This window comes from Camelus dromedarius, chromosome X (assembly GCF_036321535.1).
Source record: "Camelus dromedarius isolate mCamDro1 chromosome X, mCamDro1.pat, whole genome shotgun sequence".
In the NCBI taxonomy this organism is placed as follows: domain Eukaryota; kingdom Metazoa; phylum Chordata; class Mammalia; order Artiodactyla; family Camelidae; genus Camelus; species Camelus dromedarius.
In genome coordinates, this window is record NC_087472.1 from 11,932,849 (window position 1) to 11,960,758 (window position 27,910).

Genomic DNA, 27,910 nt, shown 5'->3' on the forward strand with positions numbered 1-27,910 from the left:
CTCCACGACTTTGCTGGCCAGGAGAAAAAACAAAACAGCTGAAGATGGAGAAGGATGGCCTTTGCCTCATTCTAGGCTTCAAACTGTATGAGTATACAAAAATAAATACATAAATGAATATGTATGTATATACACACACAAATACATGTACACATATATTCCAAATATAAATACAAAATATGTATGTTACAATATAAATATATTTCATATATTTATATAAAAATGTACATAGCTTATTATGTTCCAAGCAGTGTTCTAAGTTCTTTACGTGTAGCCCCTCAGGTCACCTTGTGAGGTAGGTGCCGTTATCGCTCCCATCTTTTAGGTGCGGGAGCTGAGAGATGAAGTTACTTCAGAGATGAAGTAACTTAGATGGATTGTAAGCATCTTCACTTACGAGATCCATTTTATCACCGCCTGCCCCACTCCTAGAATAGCATTTTACCCAGATGCTCAATGAATGTTTACTGAATTAATGGAGCATAGATGCGTGCCATCGGTAAACTGTCTTCCCCTCTTCGGGCCTTCATGTTCCCCTTTGAGAAATGAAGGGCTCGGACTCTGTGACCTCTAGGTTCCTGCCAGCTTGTGTACCTGAGGGCCTCTTGGGTGGAGTTGCAAGGGCTGCCGGGAGAGCTGCCATGATAGTTCTCCATCCATGCGCCAAACTCTATTCCAAATGCTTTCTGTGCACTACATGAAGGTCCGCAAGGAAGTCCTGGTTGTTATCCACTCCTATGTCACCTGCGAGGAAATGGGTGCTCAGAAAGGGGACTTGACTGGTCCATCGTCACACCACTGAGTGGCTGAGCTCAAATGCCAAATCATGTCTACTTCACTCCAAAGCCTGTGCCTTAACCGCTGAGAAAGTCTCCGTTTTCTCAAGGAGAATGACATCTTAGGCATGGTTTAGTCTTCTCCTTCTCCCAACTCCTGTATATTGTATTTTTTTTCATCTTCATCATCCAAAAACACTGGAATCTCTGGTCTATATCTTAGGATTCGCACCCTTTTTCTTGGTATTGAGATAAAGAATGCTTTACTTGATATTGAACCCATGTGACACGTGTGGCAGCTGGGAGCCTTTTTCGTTGCTGGGTTGGTTGCTGGTCCTGTCCCCCAGAGCAGGGACAGTTACCCTAGGGCCTGGTTTTAATAGTTGTCAAGAGAATGAAAACTAGCAAACATTGTGGTTCCCCACCCCATGTTGTCCCGTTTCCTCCTTGCATTTATTACCTAATATTCTTCTTTTCCTTAAACCTACTTATTTTTGTAATAAAATATCCTTCTTAAAAAAGATCACCATGTGTAATTGTAGTCTTAACAACTCATGTTCATATGTGTAGAAAGAGATTTGAAAATAGACACTAAATGTGTTAGCCGTGTTTGTATGTAGGTAGTACAGAAAAGTCTTTTTTAGTTGTTCCTATTTTCTTACCTGTATAGTCTGACTTTTTCTATCATGAGTTTGTGTGACTTTTTTAAGAACAGAAGAATGATAAAGCAAAATGATGACCATAGCCTGAATTGGCATGTTCTTAACACTGAATCCATCACGTCCTTCCTCTGTGCCCATCCATCCTTCAGTCAGTCAGATACAGCACTCTTCTATGTCAGCTGCCCAGGCAGAGCAGGAGTCATGTGGCATTAGGGTCTCTTTAGAAGCCTGACTAGAGTATTTACCAGACTGCCCATAGATTAGGACTTCCAGTGACCAGGACTCTCTAGGTTTATGACTTTTGACCTCCAGAATATATTTTCATACATACTTTCATGTCCCTTATTCGATGTGAAAACAACAATGAAACCATACCTTACCCAAATCTATAACTCACAAAGGACTTGAGAAGGAACATTATTTTGTCAAAGTTAAAGAGTGTTCCATGGTGGGGAATAAAATTATTAGCCATAACTAACATGTGTATAGGACTGTTCACTTCCATTATCTCATTTGGTCTTCATAGTCTTCCACATCGTTAGGACAGGAATGGGTATTTAATTTTAAAGATGAGAAAACTGAGGCCCAGAATGATCAGCTAGGAAGTGGCAGAGCTAAGATTTGAATCCACACTCCTTGACTGTTGCCAATTCACCACTTAATCAATTAACTGAGATAATAGTCACCACTTAATTAACTGAGATAATACTAAGTATTCAATAAAATGATAGCCCTTTCTCTTCCTCCCCTCCCCCTTACCGTTCTTTCCCCCATCCCTGCCCTCCCTCTCTCCCTCTCCTTCTCTTCCTCCTCCTCCTTCTTCTTCCTCTTCTGTTCAGTATCCTTATAGCAGTTTATATTTTGAGATGATGACAGATGACTGGATAAAGAAGCTGTGGTATATTTATACACTGGAATACTACTCAGCCATAAAAGAATAAAATAACGCCATTTGCAGCAACATGGATGTCCCTGGAGAATGTCATTCTAAGTGAAGTAAGCCAGAAAGAGAAAGAAAAATACCATATGAGATCGCTCATATGTAGAAAGACAAATAAGTTTATTTACAAAACAGAAACAGCCTCACAGACATAGAAAACAAACTTAAGGTTATCGGAGGGGAAATGAGGTGGGAAGGGATAAATTGGGAGTTCAAGATTTACAGATACTAACTACTATATATAAAACAGATAAGCAAGTTTCCACTGTATAGCACAGGGAACTATATTCAATATCTCATAGTAACTTATAATGAAAAAGAATATGAAAATTAATGTATGGATGTATATGTATGACTGAACTATCGTGCTGTACACCAGAAATTGACACAACATTGTAACTGACTATAGTTCAATTAAAAAAAAATCTATTTTCAGATGATGAATATCTGTTCATGAATGAACCCTCATGATTCCCATGTGCTAGAAACCCCAGAAGAGGAGAGGTGACATCAAAGGCACGAAAGCATCCCTGTTGCATCTCCTTCCCTCTCTCCCCTCCCTCCTTCCCTTTCTCCCTTCATCTTTCTCTCGTTCTTTAATTAATTCTGTAAGTGTTTATTTTAAACTCTCCTTTCCGGGATTCAGCCTTAGCCCTAGCAGATGGCCTGAGAGGCCAGCTTTCATAGCCCGATCCTTCTTCTTTCAGCAGTGAAGGAGAAATATTTCACGATCAGCGTGTTTTATCCATGACCTAAGGCTTTCTGATTACTTTCCATCTGCGGGGCCTAGTTTATTTTGTTGCCTTGGCTTTTTAAGAGGTTTCTTGTGTATCATGTATTCATAACAAATAACCAGTTGCTTTTGTTACAAGGAAGGTCATCTCAGAGGAGCAAGTTGCAATATGCGTTTCCCCTACAACCACAATTGTAGATGTTAGAAACTAACATCTCTAAGCATCATTCAGGGAGCCCAGGTGCCCCTTGTGATAGTGCCTAATGCGCATGTGCCTCTGTTTATCGTACTTTGTTATTCTTGTCAGTTCGCTTGTCCACACCCCTCCCCTCACTCTGCTGTGTACTCTTTAAGGGAAGGACTGCCTCGTAATCCCCTTTATATCCCCAGGGTCTGATACATATTAAAAGTAGGAAAACAGTGAAATAATAACATGGCCTCCGTCCAAAGGATAATTTATGAGCGTTCTGGAAATATCCGGAGGCCTGAGTTCCTCATCTGTTCAGCGGGTACGGTAGTGATTTGACAGAGTTGCTGCCTGGGGACTGTCGCCTCCCTCCCCCTAGCTTCTTCGCAGTCTTCTTGGTCTCCTCGTGTCCTTCAGGGCAGTGCTTGCATCAGGAAATTCAGGCTCCTTTGCACTTGGCAATGAAGAGTTTAAAATATTCTTATAAAGAATGTCAAAGCCCCATTTTAACTCTAGGTAGCAGCTTTCACGTATTTTCTGTAGTAAATTTGGAGCTCTAACTTGATCTTAGAAGTTTGCCCTCTTTGCTCACATTTTCTTTGAGCCTGAGCCCAATAAAATGATTCATTAAAATATTTAAATCAGCTCCCGGAAACAATAATGAGGATAAACATCTCGGAGGCCCAAATCGATTATCTCGCGTGCGCCCATCCCATCTGTGAAGGCTGGTTCTCCATCCAGCCCTAAAAGTTTGCAACTGCGAGGGCCGTAAGACCATCAGCAGAAATTACAAAACTCTGGGCTCCTAGAAGCGAAGCCCGTGTCCTTGAGAAGTTTCTGGCATTAGAACTGAACGAATTCACGTGGAAGGTATTGTGAGAGGTAGTGCTGGACTTTGAACACTGCCTCTGTGGCTGACAAGCCGGGTGGCCCTCGGTGAGTCACCCAAGTTCTCTGTGGCTCTGTCGAGTCATCTGACAAATGAGGGTGATCAACCTTGAGCACCTTGAGGACAGAGACTTCGCCGCCACGCACGTGGGAACATTGGTCTTAGGTGGCTCCTCTGCTGTTGCCAACAGACGTCAACAGAGTGCTCCGAAGCATGCCGTGCCTTTTCACATGATGGAAATGATCTTGAAGAATTGAAGGAAAATCCCATGGTCCTACAGCAACTCATGTCTATTTGAGGGCAGTTCACTTTTTGCAGGAAACCTGTGATGAGTTATTTGGTAAAGGGAAAAATCCTTTTGTATTAGAAATAATCATCTTTTCATCTCTCTCTTCTGTAAGTTTGCATTCCTTTATATAGTTCTTTCTTAATCATGTCAGCCTGTAATGTACTGTAATATAATGTGCTCTAACATAATCTTCAAAAGATGATGATGTAGTTTAAATATTTAGTAAATAAAAAGCAGATACTTACTAATAGCAATAGTAATTGCTCCTGTTTAGTGCTTACTCTGTACCCCACCCTGTGCTAGCTGCTGTAAACACTCTTATCTGATTGGATCCTCACTATTGGATAGATGTCATGAAGGTGGACTATAGGAGTGTACGGAGTTTGAGTCCCAGGGCCAGGAGGGAACATGGAGGTTCAGAGGTTCTGGTTCAGAGGAGGACCCTGTGGTCTAGAAAAGGAAAGCAGTTTCCCGGGAGTCACTCAGCAAGTTAGTGGAAAGGCTGGGATTAGAACTCAGGCTTTCCAGTTCCCAGCGCAGCACCTATTCCCTGCACCGCCCTGTCTCTGCTGCACACTGCACCTCGTGACCTATGGTTGCCGGATTACAGCAGTTGCAGGTTAGGTAATGAATGAATCATTAACAGGTTTCATTATTTTTTTCCAGCAGCCCTGAGTCCAACACCTTTTATACCTGAGACATAGTTTAAGTTTTGTGAGAGTTGGCCAGATAGGGAATCCTATTGATAGGCAATGTTGCTATTATTAATGGTCTTGGTAAAATATAGTAAAGAAGAATAAAGACTTTAAAATGGTAAAAAAAAAGAAAAAGTTGAAAGGAATAGAAAATCATATAGGACAAAGGAGTGGGCTCAATATAATTTAAACCAGGATTGGGCAAACTTTTTCTGTAAAGGGTCAGATAATATATATTCGAAGCTTTGTGGGCCACGTGGTCTCTGTTGCAACTACTCAACTCTACTGTAGTATGAAGAAAGCCATAGACTGTACAGAAACACGTGCCATGTTTGTTTACAGTGAAATTTTATTTACAAAACATGTTGCAGCCTGTTTGGTTTATGAGCTGTAGTTTGCTGACCTCTGACTTCAACAATCCTGACCCTGCAGCGAGGAGTGTGAGTTGGCGTGCTTATACGAGTTCTTGGGCGTCTATATTCATTCCCCTTTAGGTAGGCAAGCAGGGAATGGCCAAGCCGAAGTCAGGGTAGAACAGTGCTATGTTGCCCAGTGTCCCTGGTTACCCTTGGATGTGCCAATGGCCACGTTTCTCTCAGGGTGTTCCTTACTGATTGGCTGTTAAGTTTCACTGTTCTTTTTGGAAACCCGGCTTAAGAGGTATTTTGAGCAGTGACGTTCATCAGCGAATGTGTGTCTCAGTGGTAATGACGAGAAGCCCTGGGCTTGGCCTCACCAACTACTAGGCCCTACAAACTGCTCCTCTGAACGTAAACCACCCTCCCTGCCCCCACATTGTTCTCCCCGTTTAGTCAAAAGTATTTCTGAATAATGATAACGATGATCATGGTGGTTGATATTGACTGAGGACCTTTCATGCGTCAGGCAATTTCCCTGACGATAATACATCTTCATCATTGAATTCTCACAACTAACTTGATGAGGTAGATACTGTTGTTTCCCCTATTTTGTAGATGAGACAATTAAGGCTTATAGAAGTTCAAAGACTTCATCAAGGTCAAACAGCAAGCAGGTGGCTGAGGCAGATCTAAAGCCTTGGCCAGGTGAGGACTAGTCTGCCACACTTCCATCTCTGTCCCAGGTTCTCGAGGGCACAGGGAGCTTACTTTTCACAGTACAGGCAGACCTCAGAGACATCGCTGGTTAGGTTTCAGACCACCGCAGTCAAGCAGATATCTCAGTAAAGTGAGTCACACGAATTGTTTGGTTTCCCAGTGCAGGGAAAAGTTCTGTTCACGCTATACTATAGTCTACAAAGTGTATAATCGTATTACGTCTAAAAAAATATACCTACCTCAAAAATATTTTTGCTAAAAATACGAATCATCATCTGAGCCTTTAGTGAGTCATAATTTTTTTGCTTAATAACGTTAAAGATGACTGATCACAGGTCACCATAACAAATATGACAATAATGAAAACATTTGAAATATTTCAAGAATGACCAGAATGTGACATGGAGACACGAAGTGAGCAAATGCTGTTGGAAAAATGGCACCGATGGACTTGCTTGACACAAGGTCGCCACAGACCTTCCGTTTGTGAAAAACACTATCTTCCAGGCACAGTCAAATGAAGTGCAATAAAATGAAGCCATACTCTCCATCTTCCTCTAAGTCTGAGAACGTTTTCTCACTCCTTCCTCTCCCATGTGGCTCCTGCCTGTCCTTGGGGCTTCGTCTCAGGCCTGCACTCTGCTTGCTGCAGTGACTCCTCTCGGCTTCCTTTTAAAACAGCTCCATTGAAATCTAACTCAAGTAGCATACAAGTTGCCTACAGCCAATTTTAGAACATTTTCCTCGCTTCAAAAAGAAGCCCCAAACCCTTTAGATACCATATACCACTGTCCTCCTGCCCCCGCTGCCTCCAGCCTCCAGCATCCACTAATCTGCTTCCTGTCTGTAGATTTCCCTATTCTGGACTTTCATAGAAATGAAATCGTATAGTATGTGAATTTTTGTCTCTGGCTTCCTTCGCTCAGCATAATGTTTTTAAGGTTTATAATGTTTTCAAGGTTCGTCCATGTTGTTGCATGTATCAGAATTTCATTCTTTTTTATGGACACATTATATTCCACTGTATGGATATACCATATTTGTTTATCCCTTCATCGGCTGATTAGACGGACATTTGGGTTGGATATTATGGATATATTAATATCCACACCTTTTGGATATTATGAACCGATTGGCCTCTTCCACGCATTATTCTGCACAGCCCTCTCAGATGAATTTTCCTAAAGTGCATCTCCCACCATGTCACTCCTCTGATTGAAAGTCACCGCAGATTTCCCACTGCCTCGAGGACATTGTTTAAACTCCTGCGTTTGGATTGTCTTGTGGGAAGGTACTTGGTGTGCAGTGGGCACTTATGCCGGGAAAGGAATGGGAAGGATCTGTGCTTTCCTGAGCGTGACACCTTGCCACGTTGATGGCGCCTTCTGCGACCTTTCCCTTCCTTCCCAGCATCCGAAGCGAATCTCTCCCGTCCGTCCTGGCCCTTTGGCCCTCAGCATGTGCTGCTGCTCACTGGGAGGGAGGTAAGTCTCTATGTATCTCACTGTTTTTGGTGGACTGGGACCCCGTTGAGGTCAGGGAACGAGTATGACTCATAATCATGAACGTAATAATCATACCTCTCATTTGTTTGAGGCATCGTGTGTGCCAGGCCCTCTGCCTGGTCCTTTCTTTTGTTAACTAACAAGACAAGTCATCAGGGTAGGTACTATTATTCCAGTTTCATAGATGAGGGAACAGACTGTGAGAGTCTAAGGAACTTGTATTTGGTGAATCAGTAGGTAAATGAAACAGCACAGGTCCCAAGTTCAAAATCCCCCCATGTCCTGCTGACAAGGCCTTCTTTTTTTCTTCCTGCTCCTCCCCTTCCTCCTCCTCCTCTTCCTCCTTTGTCATCATGAATCATCACTCCCATTTTACAGGTGAGGAAATTAAGGCTCAGACAAGTAAGGTGACTTCTCCTGGGTCACATTCTTAGGAAATGATGAAACTTTAAAATGAGAACTTTTGTCTCTAAGCACCTTTTTATTTTCCCCAACTGTACCATGGCATTAGTGTATGCTAGGGCCTCAGCGAGCTGTTTGATGGTGATCATTATCATATTATGAAACTGTGGGGAGGAGAAAGATACTCTTATCGTGGTGAGGATTATAAATGCCAAAGAAATTGGAGAAAAGTTATGACGACTTCATAGAGGAGGGAATCCTGGTACTAGACCTTGAAGGAGGGGTGAGCTTAGTGAGGCAGAGAGGTGATTGGCAAAGAGAGGGAGAGAGCAGGAGAGATGAAAGTCTTCCTGTGGGGCCATTCTCCACATTGACCCAAATTCTCTAACAGACTGGGCACTGGTCTTACCACCACTGGGACAACCGTAAGAAAGAAACACAGAGTGGCATAATATGGAAATGGGCAGGTGGCTTTGTTATGTGTTTCTCAAAGGGACAGGCAAAGACGTACATGTGGATGATGTCTATCAGAATTACTGGAAGTTCTCCTTTAAATAAATTTGTGGTGGTGAATAGATAAACCCCATTTTCCGTGACTAATTTGTGGGAGGGCTCATGGAAGCATCTATCTCTGCAGCACAGTATGAATCACGCACAGACGGAGTTCAGCTTGCTCGTGGCTGTCACAGGTCAGCCCTTCTCACTAGGGCATCAGCTCTAAGCAGAGCTCCTCCCCTTTCTTTGTTTTTATGCTGTGTTTTGAAATATGGAAGCAGACAGTACAGGCTTGAACCAGTGAATCGAACCCAGTTCAGAATACCCCGTTGTGATAAGAAAGCATCGTCCTATGGAATGCCTTGGCTGCATCCTCCCAGGAGGTCCCCCCGGAGCCCACAAGGAAGGCTGGACTAGGAAAGTGTTAGATGCCTGGGTCTTTGAGATGGAGAGCCTGAGCTGGGCTGGGAGCCTACCATTGCTTCGGGCTCTGTTTTGCATTTCTTTCAACAGCTTTTCTCTGACCTCAGAACATTCCAGATATAAACTCTACTTGAAAGTCTGGAGAATCAATCTCTTTCTATATACTTCACTTGTATTTCCAGAGCACTGTTTCCACCTCGCCTTCTGAAACCGTTCTGTGGTTACAGTATCAAGGAGTTGTTTCTGGTTGTCTGCTTAGATATTAAACTGATTTTAAAAATCTGCATCCAATTTCATTTACCGCAGTTGTAAAGGGAATAGATGGAGTTCTTACTGTATTTCTTTTTCACTGCAGAAATTATTTTGTATTTATTCTGAAGATTTTATACTTCTCAAATTCTGTTTTTTATTCCTCAACTGTAGTAGCTTTTTCAGTTCTCTTGAAAGGCAAAATAATACCCAATCCATTGACTATTCTTTTTTCAGAATTGCAAAGCTGTTTCTCACATAAAAATATGTTACCATGTCTGATTAAAACCCACAAATAATAGAAGGTGTTCAAAACAAGTGCTGTAGTTGGAATAGTAGTAAAATAAATTGCACTCGCTTTTAGGTATTTGCAGCAGACTATTCAATAGATTTTGGCTTCAAGGATGATTAAAAAGTACATTTATTGATTTCTAACCAAACCACAATATTAATAATCTCTGGAGGCATAGTGGACTGTTGGCTTCTCGTCAGATTGGCTTTGAGGGGAATATGGTCTTTGGTTCTAATGCCAGCTTCTCAGCAGAGGTCAGAGTTGGGTCTCTGAGTCCAGTGCATTTATGGTTTAGGAGTGAAGTTTCCCCAGTCTTGATGGTCGTGTTCAGTTTGAGGGGGCATGAGTCGTGTTGGGGGACTGGACAAACTCAGAGCATCTTAACCATATGAAAGATTTCTCCTCTTGCTCCATCTTTTTGTTTGTGTCTTCCTGAGGTACTTAGCCATAGCAGCTACCTTTCTTGGCTTGTGGTATTTATTGTGGGAAAAGGTCAGAGGACGGATGGTGTTATATCCATGTCTCTCACTTGGACCACGGAAGATGGCTTCCCTTCTGGCATATGAGAGATCACATCCCTGCCCCGAGGCTTGGCCTCTGAGATTCTCCTTTTCTAGGAAGTGGGAATTATCCTGAAGCTTTTTTCCTTCCTTGGCCAGCGGAGGAATCATATTGTTCACAGGTGTTCAGACTTTTCAAAGGGAGAAAAATCTTCCCTTCCTCTTCCTTGTATCACAGCTCCCCCTGAAGGATTCTCAGCTGGGTCTTCGGAGTGCCAAGTTTCTAGGTACTATCTGCCCTCCTTGAGTTGGCTGCCTTTGGGGTTTAGTCTTCTGATCAAATTCCGGGTGTTGCTTATTGTCAGTGCTGCTCAGGGCCTCCCACTCTTGTTCCTACCTGCCTCAGCCGCCCTCTGCCCTCTCTCCCTCTTCCTCCCTTCTTCCGTCTCTCCGTTCCTCTCCCTTCTGGAGTGTCCTCACTGAGGTACCTGTTTGGTGGCTTTTCCTCACTTCCTTAATCTTCTGCTCCTTTGTCCTTAGTACGTGGTCTATTGCACGTGGTAAAGCTGTGTTCCAAGCTGAGGCCGTCTGTCCTGCAAACCCTGCTTGTACCCAGTCTTTGTTGCCACATTATGGTGGGGTCCAGCCCTAAAGAGGTTGTTCTGCCCCCCTGGTGATTGCTGCATGCGTGTATGTTTGCAGGGGCAGGAGGACCCCCTGGCTAGTGCGTTGTTCCAGATGGGCCCTCCTCCCGCTCACACCTGCTCCCAGTTGCCACCAGGACTTTCGGTTACGGTTCTGGGTGTCTTGGACCTACTGATCTACGATGTTGTTATTTTCATGACCCAGAGGCCTTCTCTTATAGCAGTTTTCACACTTCTTGGGGTTTTTTTTTTGCTTTATATTCTTTTAACAGAAATTTAAAAATATCCTCTCTGAAATCTGATGCGAAGTGCAGTATTTCCAACAGGTCACATTGGAGCTGCTGTGCCTGACATGTGGGTAGGAAACTCAGTGCTTCCTTCCTCCTCCCCCGCCTCCGGCCCATGAGGGAGTTCCCAGAAGAGTGCTATGGTTCTTTGGAGCAGAGTTTGATATACTTCTGGGCTGATCCCCTTCCCTTTCTGTTCGTAGGTGAGACCCAGAGATGGGGGCAGGGGAGAGGACAGGGTACAGAGAGGCTCAAGGGCGGAGAGGTGAAGTATGCTGCAACTAGGAGCTCAGTCCTTGGTCCTAAATGAGCCAGACGGACACCCGTTGATACTGCATTTGTATCAGCGCTCTGACGGCTGCCTGGCTGGTCTTAGGGCTTAGGATGTGGAACCATTGTTCCTTTTCAGACAGGAAAAATCCTCTCCACTGCTGTTCCCTGCAGCCCAAAGCCCCAAACAGAACTCGACACAGATAGCAGTTTGACGGGTTACCATGCCTTTGACAGAAATTATTTAAGTGAGTAAGATTTGTTCTTATCTTTTATGAGGCTGTTGTTTCCAACTTTTATTCTAAGAGAGGCTGGGTCAGTCAGACCCAGTAAATGCGTATTCACTCCATCCATTTGGCTACATCATTCCGAGGCCAGGGCTGAGATGGGCTGTGCCCACAGGCTTGGAGCTGAGCTGAGTCCCCCAGTTGTAGCCCCAGGGGCCCAAAGACAGCAGCTCCACTGTCTGGTGTGAGAGGGTGCAGAATGGGGCTGTCAGGAAGGGGGCTCTGGGGCAAAGGTTGCTTGTAGAGGGAAGGCCTCATTGACAGGGAGGTGAGGGGGGCCTCTGTGCCCCATTCAGAACATCTACCACTGTGCTCTGAGGCTGTGTGGTGGGTTTCCTCTAAGCCCTCAGCTGGCCTGTCATCACTGTCTCTGCCCTGTTTTCAGCCCTCTTCTCTCACCTGGACTCTCAGGAGAGCACAGCACTGAGATTTCTGCCTCCAAACTTTTCATTTGTTTTTAATGCTTATGGTGAAATGCACATCCTGGAGAGTACGTATAACGTGTGCATGAAGATAAAGATGATTGTAACGAAAAAATAAAATGAACCCCATGTGTCTATCATGCAGCCTGGGAAATAGACTAATACTTGTACTTTAGATGCCTGTATCCAACAACCTTGCTGAATTCTGTTAATAAAATTCTAATAGTTTATACAATTCCTTTACTCTGTGTAGTCAATCATATGATCTGCAAATAAGGACGGGTTTATTTCTTCTTTTCTAGTCTTTCTGCTGCCTTTTCCATGGTTTTGCCTTCCTGCACTGATTAAGACCTGTAGTGCAATGTTGAATCAAAGTGGTGCCACTGGGCTTTCTTCTTTTGTTCCTGATTTTAAATGGAATACTTATAATATTTCACCATTGAGTTGTGATGCTTCCAAAATGTTTTGTACAAATAGATTATACCAGGTTGGAGAAATTACCTCTAGTTAGCTAATAGATTTTATTGTGAATGGACATTGATTTTCATTGCATATACTCTATCTTTTGAGATGATCATGTAGCATAGTTTTTTTCTTTCTCCTTTAATCTTTTCAGGCACTGCAGTGCTTTACACTCGAAGAATTTTTGATGCTAAAACAAACTTAAGTTCTTGGAATTAACCCAGCTTGGTCACGATTTCTTTTCTTTTTTTGATTTTTATTATTTTTTAAATTGAAGTATAGTTAGTTACAACGTGTCAATTTCTGGTATATTTATACAATGGAATACTACTCAGCCATAAAGAAGAATAAAATAATGCCATTTGCAGCAACATGGATGGATCTGGAGATCGTCGTTCTAAGTGAAGAAAGCCAGAAAGAGAAAGAAAAATACCATATGATACCACTCATATGTGGAATCTTAAAAAAGAAAAAAGAAGATACTAATGAATTTATCTACAAAACAGAAACAGACTCACAGACATAGTAAACAAACTTATGGTTACTGGGGGAAAAGAGGGTGGGAAGGGATAAATTGGGAGTTCGAGACTTGTAAATATTAATGATTTATTTTCATTTTTATACATTGCTAGATTCATGTGCTAGTATTTTATTTAGCTTTTTTACTTTAATGTTCACAAGTTAGATTGGTATGTAATTTTTTCCCTTCTCTATTATTCTTGTCTATTTTTGGTGCCAGGATGAGAGTTGCCTCATAAAGTGAGTTGGGAAATACTCCTTGCTTCTCTCTGAAGTGTTTGTATAAGATTGGAATCACATGTTTCTTGAAGATTTAGTAGAACTAGCCTGTTAAACTTCCCCTTGGGTCTGGTATTTGTTTAATGGGATGCTTTAAAAAATTTTTTCATGCTTATAGGACCATTCTGTAGTCAATTTAAAAATTTATGTTTTGCTAATAATTTGGGTATTTCATTGATATTCTCAAATTTATGAGTGCAAAGTTGCTCATAACATTATCTCATCTTTTTTTATTCTTTGCTGCATCTACAGTTATGCCTCTTAATTCTTAATATTGTTTATTTGTGCCTCTTCTTCCAGTACTACTCCCCTTTATTTCAAAGTCCACATAATCACCAAAACAGTGTTATTAAAACCTAGCACTTTCATGAACTGGCTAAAGTCTGAAAGTCCATCATTTGTACTTGAGTCATTTGAATGCATTTTCTCCTTGCTAAAAATCCTGTCTGGTCTGGAGAAGCATCGGAAGCCTTATCAGGTATGGACACCCCACCCCTCATAGTTGGCCCTCAGTGGGGGGTTGGTGGCTCAGTTGGGTCACCTTCTCCTTTTCTGACCATTCTTCAACAGGACTCCTAGTCTCTCCATATGGCATTGCCCTTGGCAAAGTGTGGTCCTCAGTCACGTGCAGGTCCTCCCGCCCAGAGGTGGCCCCTGCACACGCTGAGCCTCAGTACTTCCACATCCAGCCCCTCCATTCGCTCCAATTTCTTGAAGTCTATTCCAAATTTTGTTTCTAATTCATGCAGATTTGTTCAAATGATCTTGCATTGCATATGTAAATTTTGCAGAGTGAATTTTTTTCACTTAACTTTAGAAACATACGGTAATTCATGCAGCACCATTAAGAAAGGTAGGTAATTGCGTCTACCATGTCCATCGAAATCTTGGTTTTCTGTCTCCTGCCATTTTAAGAAAGGAAGTTTCCCTTGGGATATTAATCTGACCGCAAACAAACAGGCACTATAGAGGGCCTGAATGAAAGACAACCTTATTTCTGGATGGTGTGTCAGAGTCGCTACTTTTTTCTTCATTCACATTCCTGTATTAGGCTGAGGTGCTACCCATCCGGCATCCTCTACAGAATGATCTTGGTCAAGTTATTTCTCTCTCTGCCAAAGAGGAAGTTGTGAGCACACACAGGGCAGTAAGTTGGAATTAGCACGGGACAACTTTGAAGGCAAGAAAGCACATGGATGTGGAAGCTAGGGTGTGACTGTGACAATAGCTATCCCCCGTCCACTAGAGACATACTTTCTACCTAGTGTGTTGCCAAAGGCTGACCAGCCCATTAATTTTACATCTCATTTCATAGAGGTGACTTTGCTTAGAGTCGGTTCTGGACAGTAGTATTCTGCCAGTGTTTTTGCAGCCTGCCCCAGTGCTCATCCTCAGGAGACTTTATCGTATTTGTCCCTGCTGATGACTCCAAGCTCTCTTGCTTGCCTGCCATTGTCCCATTTTTAGTGTTGGTGAGGGTTGTGAAATAGATTTTGTTATAGGAAGACTTGAGATGTGTTCTAGGTAGAGAGAAGGCTTTATCGAGTATTGTATTCCCTTATCCTAGGCTCAGTAACTCATCTTAGAGAAAAAAACTGCATCCACCTAGTTAATTTTCAGCAGGGATCTTCTCTGAACAGTGGGAAGATTGTGCAGATTGCACTTAGATCTGACATAAACATGCAGTGCTGAGGACTGGTTTCTCTGGTGGAGCTTTTGGGTTTCTTAGAATGTCTGTGTAGCTACTCTGTGCCTCCCAGCTACTTCTGCAGAGTTTTACTTGGTAAACACTTGACTTCTGGATGGACGTATCTAATTGCCAAGTTGCTTTTTCGGTTAGTTCTGATCTTGAGGGGCTGATATCTTTGTTGTCTGAGGACTGATGCAGTGAAAAGCCTTAGCTTGGATCCAAGACCCAGAAAAGCAGTGGTCACGGACAATGGGAGGAAGTTGTTGATGTGAACGGCTGTTGTCTGGAACTGGCTGGCTTCTGCCTATACATCCCACCCCCAGACGCCTCCCTGAAAACAGGCAATCAGGAGAAATGTGTTGATGAGATCATCAGGTGTAGAATTGGAAGATGTAGAAAGGTGCTCAGTTGTGCCAGAGTTTGGCCAAACACAGCCCAGGGTAGAGTGACCGAGTATTCAGAAGCTGTTGGTCATGTCCCTTCAGGGAACAAGAGCCTCTGAGGAGTAAGGTGTGGGGACTACTTTCTGCTTCAGATCACTTAAGTGCCACTCAGCAATTAAGAGCCGACCTAGCAGAAGAGAAGGGAAAGTATATCAATCGGCCACCTCTCTGCACTTCCCAGACCATTGCGCCATTTCAGACAGACTCTCATTACCTCTTGTCTGTGCTATTGCAACAAACAGCCTTCTAATCATTCTCCAACATCCCATGTCTCCTCTCTGGCCTCTTTCCCTTCCAACGGCTACTGTCAAGCCTTGCCAGGTACATCCTTCTAAGGCCCACTTCTAATCACCTTCGTCTTGCACTCAGACTCCCTTGGCTAAGGAGCTGTCCAGCCTCCTCAGCTTCCTGTGTCTGGGCTTCCCAACTAACTGAACTGCCGGCTGCCCCTCTGTTCGCCCTCACCTGTACTCATTCCCAGCCCCACTGGATCCTTCAGTGCTTCCTGAACACACCCTGACTTTTTCTGCCTGGGCTATAGCTGTTTGCTTAAATGTATTTCTCCTTCTTGTAGTTTTCCCTGTCATTTGTCAATGTCATCTACTTTACTAAGCTTTCCTTGACACCCTGCCCCCAGTTGGAAAGGAGTTTTCTTCCTCTGAGCTCACATCGCCCGGCAATTGAACTTCCCTCTTGGCTTGAATTCATGTTGCTTGTGACTTGTGTGTCTCCCTCTGTGTGTGGGGGGAGTGCCTTGAAGGCCAGGGCCTGTGTTGGATTCATTGTCACATTCTGCCTTGGGGCTCTAACAGAGCCCTTGGTAAATGTTGCAGTTGCCCTACCTGCCACTCTGAAAAGCTTGTAAAACCCCTGAGATTCTGTGGGAGGGGATGAAAATGCATTGCTCCACGTCTCATGGCTTCAGGTTTCTGGTCTACCAATCAGGGAGGTTTGCTTTTAAGGTCCTGGCCAATGCTAGTATTCTACAACCCAACCTTCCAAGAAGGGTTTGTGTGACTGCATTTTCCACTTAGAGCCCACAAGGTCCCCTCTGCAGTATGGGCCTGTGCTGCATTTTACTGTCATTGGATAGGGACAGAGACCAAGGGTTAGCCTCTGCTGTTTTGCATTCTGGGACCCTGGTTTTCCCAGTATTTCTAGCTCCTTTCTGATTTGTGACTCCGAAACCAAGACAGTGTTACAGTCATGCAGAATCTGCTTAACACAGTTGTAATGCAGGTTTAACGTTGGGTACAATGCTTGGTACATAGTAAGCCTTCAATGAAGCTTTGCTATCGTCATTATCATTATTAATAGTCACTTTCCAATAAGAGAGACTTGGGTTCAAATCCTGATTTTGTCACTTATAGTGATGTGACTAGCAAGGTCACTTTCTTGACCTATAGGGACCTCTACTCAGGACTTCTACAGATGCATTGTCAGTATTAAGTAAGTTACTCCAGGGTATACTGCCTGGCATCCTAGCATAGTCATGGTGCTCAATATATCATAGCTCCAAAATGTAGTTATTGTGATGATGATGATGGTGTGCATTATAGTATAGAAGCTTAAAATATTCATCCAAAAGCCAATTTCACGTTCCTACAATATTCAGAGAGCTATGAAAACACCTTAATGATATGGTGACAAAGATGATGTTACTATTAACCTGTCACTAACGTTTATCAAGCACTTTCTGTGCTGTGGGCAGCTTGAAGAGCTCTACGTGTATCGTGTCATCAAATCTGTAACTACAAGCCTAGGAGATAAGCACTATTATTATCCTCATTTTATAGATGAGGAGAGCAAACCATAGAGAAGTTGGGGAATTTGCAGAATGTCATCCCAGATGAGTCCAGATGAAGAAACTGTGGTATATGAAACTAGGTGGTGGCAAGGCTCAGATCTGAGTCCAGGTGTTTTGTCTCCAAAACCCATTCTATCATATCATAACTATTGAATGGAAATAACTACGTGGAGGTGTACATGGACATGATCAGGGCATCTAAAGCATTGCTTTCATCCTTCCATAAGAATCTAATTAGGTACCACATAGATGTGGCCACAGGGAATTTCAGATATTTAAAAATCTTATAATGATGCGGTGGGGGATATAGCTTGGTGGTAGAACGCATGCTTAGTGTGCACAAGGTCCTGGGTTCAATCCCTATTACTGCCATTAAAAACCATCTTATAATGATGAGACTATTTTTGATTCAATTCATTTATTTTACAGAGCTGGAAGGACCTTAGTGTTTATTATTCCAGGAGTTTTCAGCTTCGATTTACCTTTTGAAATAAATTAGAGTCCACCAGCTGAGTCCATGGGCTGCCCGCTGCTCTGCACACTGAGCCTCCCCTAAGTGCTTCAGCCACCTGCTCTCAGCTGCCCCACTGCCTGGCTTCCTCTATGACACACACACACACGTACATGGAACTTATTGGGGTTCTATCATAATCTGGGTGCCCCCCACTGGAGTGGAGTATACTCCTCATATGTGTGTCACTGTGGAAAATTGATTGAGAAAATCACAACCTTCTCGTTTTATCCCGGGATTAGAGGCTCTGAGAATGGAAGTATCGCTGACACTGCTTTTGAAGTTTGCTCTACATCTACCTATGTGTAGAGGTCACATTTAATGAGGGGGTTACTTGTTTGGGGGCTTTTTCTTTCAAGTAATGCTGAGCGAATCCCACTGTGGCTAGTTTTGTTGAATCCGCCCGGGAAAACTCGAAGTTGTTCTCTTGCCTCAAAAACACCGCCATAAAATTGGTTCTTGTTCTAAAAGGAGTCTGTGGACAGATGGGAATGTTAACCAAATGGGATTCCCTCCCCTTTCCTTCGGCTCAAGTTACTTTTTAACATGTGGACATTGTAACACGGCATCGGCTCTCTGATAAGTGGGAAACAAGCTGAGATCCTTTGCCTCATTTGTTTGGAAGTCTAGGGAGTGACGTTGAATCAACATCTAGGGCTTCCCTGGTGGGGTGTGCAGAGGGTGTACTGCTGGAGGCTGGGACACAGATTCAGTTCAGGTCATTGTGCCCGAAACTCCTCAGTATGCCAGAAGTGCCCAGAATGTTTTTAAAAACCATTTTGCAGGAATGGGCACACTTTAGCCCAGATAGCAAAGCGCTGAATGCAGATGTCACACAACTGCAAAGTGGTGTCACGTAATTTAAGAAAATACCCAGAAGATCTTTGCTGCTTCCATCATGCCAGGGCTTCTTTGATTCCAAATAGCACATCACTGGCAACCGTGCAGTCCAGCTATGGACCAGTTGGTCATAGGCCTTCTCAGAAATTAATCTGTACAACCTGCAAGTAAGGTATGATTTTCTTGGCTGTGGATGGAAAGATTTCTTTGTCCTTCAAGTCAACAAACTAGCTGCGTTTTGGAGTCAGGGTAGTTTGAGAGATGTGGATGGGGAAACCGCTGCGTGAACGACAGTGTTTTTGAGACCCAGATGAAATCCAGATTTTCCACTTTCCCCGGTATCAAGTGACAGGGCCAAGGAGTTGTGGAGCATGACCGAGTTAATTCACAACCAGTCACGGGTTTCTCACACTGAAATAACTGTCTTAAACAAGGATGCGTTTGCTCAATACAGCTATCAGTATATGTGGCCAACATACAGCATATCAAAGCATTTGGGGTGCAGAAAACAAATTCTGGAAAATGGCATGAGGCAGAGAATTTGCTCAAATGGTAAATATTTATTTAAAAATAATTACAAAGAGGCCCAGGAAATTTAATGAAGAACCGACTCATAGTGGATTATTCTGGACAGAACATTGGGCAAGGAGACTTGAATTCTAAATCTGATTCTGTAAATTGCTTGTTGGGTTCAAATTCTCTTTTCTAGCCTCAGTTACCTATTCTGTAAAATGACATGGCGGGACTGTCTTTCAGTTCTAACATTCCATGACTACAGTAGTGACATGATAAAAACTGCATATTGGTTCATAATATGCATCTCCTAGAAACAAAGTAAAAAGACTTCTATTAAAATTTTGATCTAGGTGTGCAGAGTATATACATGTTGGACACACAAGAACTTTAAAGAGGCAAAATTTTTACATCCATGATGAAGTTACTGGCACTCTGTTCATGGCTTAATTTTAATTTTATTGAGGTGAAATTGACACAGCATACACAGTCATTTTTAAATGTACAATTCAGTGACGTTTAGTGCAGTCACAGTGTTGTGCAACCATTGACTCTATTTAGTTCCAAAACACTTTCATCAGGCCAAAAGGAAATTGAACATTTCCCTCTCCTCCCAGAGTAGGATTGTGATTTCTTTTAATGTACCTTCAAAGCGTTCTTGAAGGAGGACTGAGTGTTTGGGTAGCTGCACCAGGGAAAGCAACAAATATACCTGCTTTCATCTCTCTGACAGAGTAGGTACAGGGGGCAGAGGGGCAGCTGGTAGGTGCCTGTCTTTGCCTCCCAGGCAGCCCGGGGCTCCCAGAAACCAGCATATCAGCCTCTGAAACCGAGTTATGGCTAGTTTGAAAGACTTAGAGACTTACGGTTAGGGACCCTATCTATCATGGTGTTGAATGAATACATGTTCATTGTTTAAAAAAAGATCATTAAAAAATCCCCAGAAAGTTCAAAATCCAAAGAAAAACTGAAAATCACCTAAATTGCTATTATGCAGAAAGAATCATTTCTTAAAAATGGTTACACTTCATGGAAACTCTTTGAGAATTTTTCTTCTATGCATTTTAACATATGTATTACATATTTGCAAAAGTAAGATCTACTTTTTATTTTATTTCCATGGTAAAATATATTTGTTGAAATTCATACAAGAACGTGTTCCTTAACTTTCATTTTTTCCCATTCAACAGCATATTTTGGACATGTTTTTCTGTCAGTAAATATCCTTTTGGAACACCATTTTAACTGCTGCCTAGTTGTCTGTTGTAGGTGTGTGTAACAGTTTCCTCAACTAGGCTGCTGTTGGGGACATTGATGTTTGTCATTTTGGACAGTTTGGACATTTCCAGTTGTCAGCTAGCATAATGATGCTGCAGCCTGTGCCTAAGTGTGTGCCCACTCTACATCTGTAATTTGTTCCTTTGGACAAATGTGACTCCAGGCTGTTTGCTCATGATGGAGACAAGGATGCAGTGTACAGAAACTAAGGCTGAAATTTAGTTGCTCGCTTTGGGGTCAGTTATTTTGCAAACACTCTTTGAGGGGCTCTTTTTAGTTCTCACAGCATGTCCATAGCCATTATTTCATTTAATGGAACCAGTGGCTAATAGCTAATACTTACTGTGTGTATATGTACTGGACACTGTTGTGTCATTTAGACAAATGGTATCTTAATCAATCTTTTTTTCTTTTTTTTAATTTATTTTTTTAAATTTCTTTGCAGGGGGAGGCAATTAGGTTTATTTTTATTTATTAATGAAGGTACTGGGATTTGAACCCAGGACCTCGTGCATGCTAAGCACACACTCTACCACTGAGCTATACCCTCTCCCCAGTCAATCTTACTTCTTATGTACTATTATTATCTTCATTTTAGAGATGGGGAGAATCAGGAGGCAGGGTGATTATGTAAATTGCCCAAAGTGTGATATGCAGTGGAGCCAAAATTTTCCTTTGGTCTTTTGGATTCTAGCTCCGGCATTCTCTCCAGTACACCGCAAGGTCTCTTTGACTTACAAGATATTCGAAGGCTATATATGGGTAAGCGATTTAGATTCCACACCAGTTAACTTGGAAAGATTTAAAACATGGTGTACATTGACTGCATCCCCTCCCTTCCCAGGCCGGGCTGGCTGCCTCTGGGTATGCCTGCCTCTGGTTGATTTCACCATGTGGTCCCGATGTAAGTGTGCTGCCTGCCATGCTGGATCTTTTCCCAAAGTAAGATTAGAGTAGCCTGTTCCCGAGGCAGCCAGGTGTGATTTATGAAAGTTCAAAAGGGGCCAGGAGCAGAGACTGGGAGAGGTCGCATTTACATTAAGAGTCACTGTGAATTAGGATCTGGGGCCAAGTGCTCAAATGAATTCATCATTAAAGAGCCAATAAATGGTATTAAAGGTCAGATTGGCTGAACTTCATTGGACTGGTTTCTTCTGTGCTGAGGAACAAATGATAGTTTGTGCTGTTTATTTCTTAGGAAAGAGAAGCTGTGAAATGAGACGTACATATCAGGGGGGTCCCCTGGGAGAACGTCTTCCTGGGAAGAAAGCTGGGGGCTGTGGGAAGGCAACTAAGGCTCCATTCAGGGACCAAGATACTTTTGGCACTGGGAGTCTCTGCCTGTTTTCAGGGACATCTGCTAAAGCCCCAAACTGTCCTGGTTGGCCTTGGTGCTCGGTGGCTCCACTGACCCAGATCACAAGGCCAAACTGATGACTGTACAGATTATGGGCTTACGGAGGTCAGAGCTGCAAGGGTCATTGGAGATGTCAACTTCCTGCGTTGACTGGTGAGAAAACCAAGGCCCAGACAAAAGGGACTTGTCCAAAGCGCTCAAATCGGTGACTGCCAGAGTCCAGTAGTCACATTTGCAATCTTCACCACTGGCGTGTAGAACTAAATGGTTTCTCTTCCTTCTACTTTTCTCCCTTCTCCATCTCTTCTACCTTCCTCACGCCTCCTCCCTTCCCCCATTTTCCCTTTCTCTTCTTCCTTCTCCTCTTTCATCTCCATCTTCTCCATCGTCTTCACAACCTCTTTGGTATATATCATGCACTGTATCTACTTAAGTCACTTTTACATCCATTATTTCATGTGATCCTTTATCCATGTTGGCTGCAATGCTCAGAAACTGTCTTATGTGCAGACGGAACACGCCAAGGGGCCCCTCCTCACTCAGGCCGGCTGGCTTCCTGAGCATTGTGAAGATGGTCTGTACAAGCCATGGATTTCCTCCCTGGGGTACTTTCTGTAGATGTTTGAGGGCTGGACTTTCCCTGGCACAGCCTGAGGCTCAGTGGCAAGGAAAGAAGGAAGTCAAGAAGCTTTCCTGTCATTGGATGGAGATCCTAAATAGACCTGTGCTTGGCAAGCCTACTTCCCATATTCCCTGGCTGGCCCTGCTCTGGGGGTAGGGCCTCGCTCACTGGCACTCTAGTCAAGACCAGGATTGGTGCAGGCATCATCACTCACATGGATGCCCAGGCCATGCCTCCCTGAAGAGCATCACTGTTTAATAACCTAGCCTCCTGGGACATTAGATTTCTATCCCAAAGATGGAGTGGGGAGTGACACGGGGGAGAGAGAGGGAGAGAACTATAAGCATTCAAAAGAGAATTTCACACACAGTGAGAAGTTCGTGTTTGTCTTTCCTTCATTCATTTTTTTTCACTCATTCCACACATACGTATTCACTGAGTGCCTAATAAGTGCCTGGCAGCCCTTTTGGTTACGGATATAACATTTTTCATGAGGCGCTTATATTCTAATGGTGGGGGGCAGACAGTAAACAAGTAAACAAATAGACCTATATTATATGATCAGGTAATTACTATAATGTGTTAATACTATGAAGAAAAATAAAGTAGGCATATTAGCTTCTTAGTGTTGGTGGAGGGTTTTCCTCAGGAGCAGAGACCCATCATCCACAGTTAACAGAGTGGCCAGAGCCTGTGGTGGGTAGATATGGGAGTGGGAGGATATGGAATTTCTCCTAATTGCTTCTTTTTTTTCCTCCTTGGAATCAGAAGCTAGTCATCAGCTGAGAGCGAGGAGGAAGAAAGAGTTAGAGGTATGAGCCGAGAGGACACGTATGAAAAAGTCTCAAGGAGAGTAGACAGATGCATGGGGTGGGGGAGGAGAGTAGGGGGGCAGATGGCAGTGACTGCGCACACTTGAGTTTTGAGGTCATCAGTTTAAAGGAGAACTGACAGCATGGTTGTGTGCTGGTCCAGTCATGTTAAGCTGCTTGGGAGCAGGCATGCGGTCAGTAAAGAGGGGTTTAGCCTGAGCTGGGGATGTGGTCAAGGGCACATGATGGAGAGTGGAGCCCAAGGGAGAAAGGGGGATGGGGAATGGAGGCTGGGTACCAACCTGTTCATGGCTTTGTCTCCCTCAGCCTCCTCAGTGTTTCCTCGTTGCCTTTTTGTGTCGTCTCTCATTTTACAACTTGGCAGGTAACTGTTCCGTGCAGGTATGAAACCTGTCTTCCCTAGCTACAAACAGATCTGGGGCAGAGAGTGAGAGAATGGCAGCGATCCAGAAGTCGCACATGTATACAGGCAAGAGAGACTGGCTCTGAGGTTGTAGAATATTTAATTTTAAGAAACTTGAACAGGTATGTTGGGGGAAAAAAACTTGCTTTGATCCTGCTTTTTATGATCTTTCGAGGTAGCAGTCTCTTCATTTTTTTGGGCAATGTAAAAGCTTTCTGGTCATTTGTTAATAGTGATAAAAATAGCAACGATTAACATTTATTGAGTACTTACCATGATGAAGGCACTTCATTAAGTGCTTTAGATGTGCTAAGTCATTTAATCCTCACAGCAGTCATAGGAGTTAAGCACTACTACCCCCAGTTTTAGATGAGGTTAGGTAATTTATCAAATTAGGACACAGCTAGCAAGCTTCAGAGCTAGGTGTTGAGCCCAGAACTTTGTGATTACATTGTCCACACTCTTAACCACTTGTACACTGTCCTTTGGTGCCCACAACTGCCTATTAAAGTTAGTGTACTCATCCATTTCTCTGTCCATTCAATAGAACTCTCCCAAAGCCCACTCTATTCTAAGTAATTGTGTTAGTTGATAGGTGGGAAGAGGGTGTGTATTGGGGGGGGTGTTCAGCCCCAAATTCTTCATCCCCAAAATCAGTTAGAGATTTTAAAAGAAGCTAGAGGGGAAATGATCTTTGTCCTGGGAAGCTGTTCTGGAGACTTGTGTTTGGGGCTCATAGTATATATTCTGATGGTTAAGCTAAGAGACTGAGCCTCTGCCTCCTTTATCTCTGAGACCTCGTTACAGCTTCTGGTTTAGCTGGTTCTGTGGGTATTAGGTTTCTATCTTGTTCTTCTCCTTGCCAGTATCCTGCCCCTGCCCCCATCCCTTTCTCTGAGCTCTGAACTCTTGTGGGGGAGTCTGAGACCTGCCCCTGGCTCCCACCTATCAGACTTGGCATGGCAAATCGCCTTCCTATCATACTTAATGCTGGCATGCAAAATAGAATATACATTCTGCTCACATACTGCTAGCATCTCCTATATCTGTCTAGATCCAAGAAGCCTGTATCATAAACCCATAGAAGCCACATATGCTGGGAATTGGGCCTCTGTATCAGAGCTGATCAGGATGGATTGGTGAATTCTGTAGATCTCATCTGTCTTAAACAGCAAGTCAGCTATGCTTGACTTCAGCTACCACATTTTGCCTGCTGTGAGCTTGCTCTCCCCTTCTATGAAATGTATTTTGTAACAGTTCGGAAGAAATACACAAGATTGATTTGACTTGGCACAATTTGTGCATACTTCTGCAGTTATTGTAGTAGCTGCTTTAGAAGACTCAAAAAATCCTTTAGCCAATTGTGTTCCTCTATAAATTTCATTTAAGTCTTAGTGGGTGTACTTATGTGTAAATCAGATCAACTTCCAATGATCGCTCCTTATTGTTAGTGTTTTGATGTTCTGTTTGCCTGAGCAGATTGATTTATGGGAAAACGTTTGAACTAAAAAAAGTCCTCTGAACTTTGTTCATTAGTCTTCTCAAAGAAAATAGAAGCAGACCATGTCGACAGAAATCTGCAAAATAAATATACTTTTCCAATTCAAATGTATTTGATCAGCATTCGTTATGGAACTAGGGCAGTAGTTGGTTCTTGATTCTGTAATAACATTGAGGTTTAGATTATTTCCCAGAGTCTTTACAAATTCCATTGGGAAAAGAATAGGCAATATTAACTACTCATGACATCTATTCTTTGGTAGTAAGTTCGGATACGTCACTGATTATGTCATTTTCCTTACAATCTCATCTACCAGGCCTGGTGAGCACCATGCAATCGGCCCTCTCTTGAAACCATCAGGCCAGCCTCGCTATGTGGTGACAGATTGTTTAGGGTGAAGCAATAGCGGCAGAAGTGTTAGAAAGCTTGTAAAGATGATTTGCGGCCACGTGAAGGTCTAATTTCTTCTGCTTGACTCCCAGGGATGGATTATTTCACATACTTTTATTCAGATGTGGAGAACTGTGCTAATGGTCCGGGCTGTTTGCTTTCTTTGCCTGTCTCTTGCGTATTTTTAATCATTCCTTAATTGCCTGACTCTTAACTAGGCATATGAATCAGAACTATGTGGAAACTTAAGAAAAAAAGAAAGAAAGAAAAGAAATACGCAAGCTTAAGTCCCCGAGGTGTTGTTCGGGCAGCTCAAGGAGATGGAGGGGAGTAGGGAGGAGCAGCAAGATGACTCGATCCCCATAGCAGTTCGGGGAAAGAGCCCTGCAGTTCCACAAAACCCACCTCTTCCAACCTGAACGCTTCAGAGAGAACATTCCTTCTCCTTGTCTGTGTCCTCCCATCAGCACACCTGTGCCAGGTGTGGCTTTCTCCGTGGGAGGTTGGCGGAAGTCCCTCCTCCAGTCCTTCTGGGAAGACCTCAGAGGCACAATTTGTAACATGGCCTTGAGTTCTCACATAAAGTTGCCAAAAGATCAGGGGAGGGCACTGAGGAAAAATGGGACTTTTGCTCCTCCAGAGTTCCCAGGTGAGAACCCAACGCCAGCCTCAGGTAAATGAGTCTGTTCCACCCCATGCAGTACTGAGGTCTGTGTAGGATCATAACTCAGGAGAAACATTATGACAGCCTGGAGTTGCATTTTGTTCCTATTTCTAGTTCGTGTTGTTATTTCACTGGTCGACGAGATGACAGAGGAGAACACATCAGGTCATTAAAATAAAAAAGATGCAACCCACTCATGTTGGTTGCTTAACAGCAAATTAATCTCTGTACATGCAGATGCCGTGGCCCTTTACGGTTTCATTTTAGGTTCTGATGAAGGTGAGAAACACACTGTGCTTCAGGTGAATAGTCAGGTATCCAAATGAGTGCACATTATGCTTCCACGCCAGTGCAGTCACTCCAGTGATGGCACTGATTTTATTTGACCATGTGATAATTAGGCCACATTCAGATCACAAATTCCCATTTTACACCTTTTGGGTTTTCTAATACGGAAGGCACTAATGGCTGCAGAGTGCTTCGGTGTTAGGTGACCAGAGAAGCCATTTGTATGGTGTTCTTGCTAATGGGGAGGCTGAAACGTGGGGGAGGCTGTCTCCACACACTGAGGCTGTAATGGTCAGAATAGGGCACCAGTATAATCATCAGAGAGTACTGTTTCTTGTGGGGAATGTTGGCTTGATTGTTATAGATTCAAGGTGTATAAATGAAAGTAATTGGAGAAATACACACACGCACACATGCCATTTGCCGTTGGTTTGGAATGGGTAATTTAATATTCAGGTATATACAGATTTAACATCTAGAAAGACAGATTCAGCCTGTGGTCAAATTGAGAGCCTTTTCTTTCTCCTCCATTCCTTCTGATTTCAGTTCTTTTCTTCCATTTAATTATGTGAGCATCTCGGCCGATCTGGGGCCAGGTGAAGAGTATGGACGCAAATGTGTTGACTCTGAGGGATGGATAAGGCCAGCGGTACCTTCCCCGTAATGGGCTTGTGGACATTTTAAAAGAGGGCTACTTGGAGACAGCCATCCTTAATGGGAAGGAGCAGTATCCTGATGGTGGCGTGATAGGTATTAGCACGTAACTGCTGCTTCTGCCTGTGATGGAGGCCGTCCCTAGACGAGGAGCAGTTGCCAGTGGGTGTCTAGGTGAAACTGGGAATAGCCCCCACTGAGCCACCAGTGGGACGAGGTAGTGCCTGTGGTGAGGAGGCCACTGGTATGACAGATGGGGGACGGAGGAGTGGAGTGAGGCCAAGTGGGAAAGTAGAGTCTGGGGAACAGGGGGGCATTGAATCCCTGGTTCAAATCCTGGATCTACTACTTATTCATCCATCTAACAACTGGCACTAGTGATCCTCTTGGAACTTAGAACATCTAGTCAATAAGAGAGACCTTCATCAGATGACTCGTGCACGCAGCAGATGGGTGTTGGACTTACCGTGTACCAACATGGTAGGTGCTAGGAGGGAGAAGTATATGTTATGAGAGACCTGACCTCGTCTGGGGCATCAGCGGACCTCACTGATGGAACTTCACAACCCGAAGGAGTGAAACTGGAGGTGAAGTATGGGGAATGGATATGAAGAATGAAGAGCTGTGTAGGCAAGGGTGTGTAGAGGCAACCTTCCTGAAAGAGGGGAGAGCAGGCCTCAGAGAGAATACACCATGTTCTAGTGCGTTCCATGGAGGCCAGCACACGAGGGAGGAAGCGGGAAGAGCTCAGGTGAAGCGAGAAGATGGAGGTGGAGCCTTCTGGGCCTACCTGTCCATGGGAAAATGTTTAAACATTTTTGTAAGAACAAGGG

The 27,910-nt window shown here is 43.4% G+C and overlaps 1 protein-coding gene and 1 non-coding gene across 3 annotated transcripts in view; one reads left to right on the forward strand and one right to left on the reverse strand.

Moving 5' to 3' along the window:
- FGF13 (fibroblast growth factor 13) overlaps positions 1 to 27,910 on the forward strand; it is a 442,238-nt gene that overhangs the window by 76,503 nt on the left and 337,825 nt on the right. The window lies entirely within an intron of this gene.
- On the reverse strand, positions 20,844 to 20,915 carry TRNAA-AGC (transfer RNA alanine (anticodon AGC)). Its single transcript has one exon. It is a non-coding gene; the product is annotated as a tRNA-Ala (tRNA).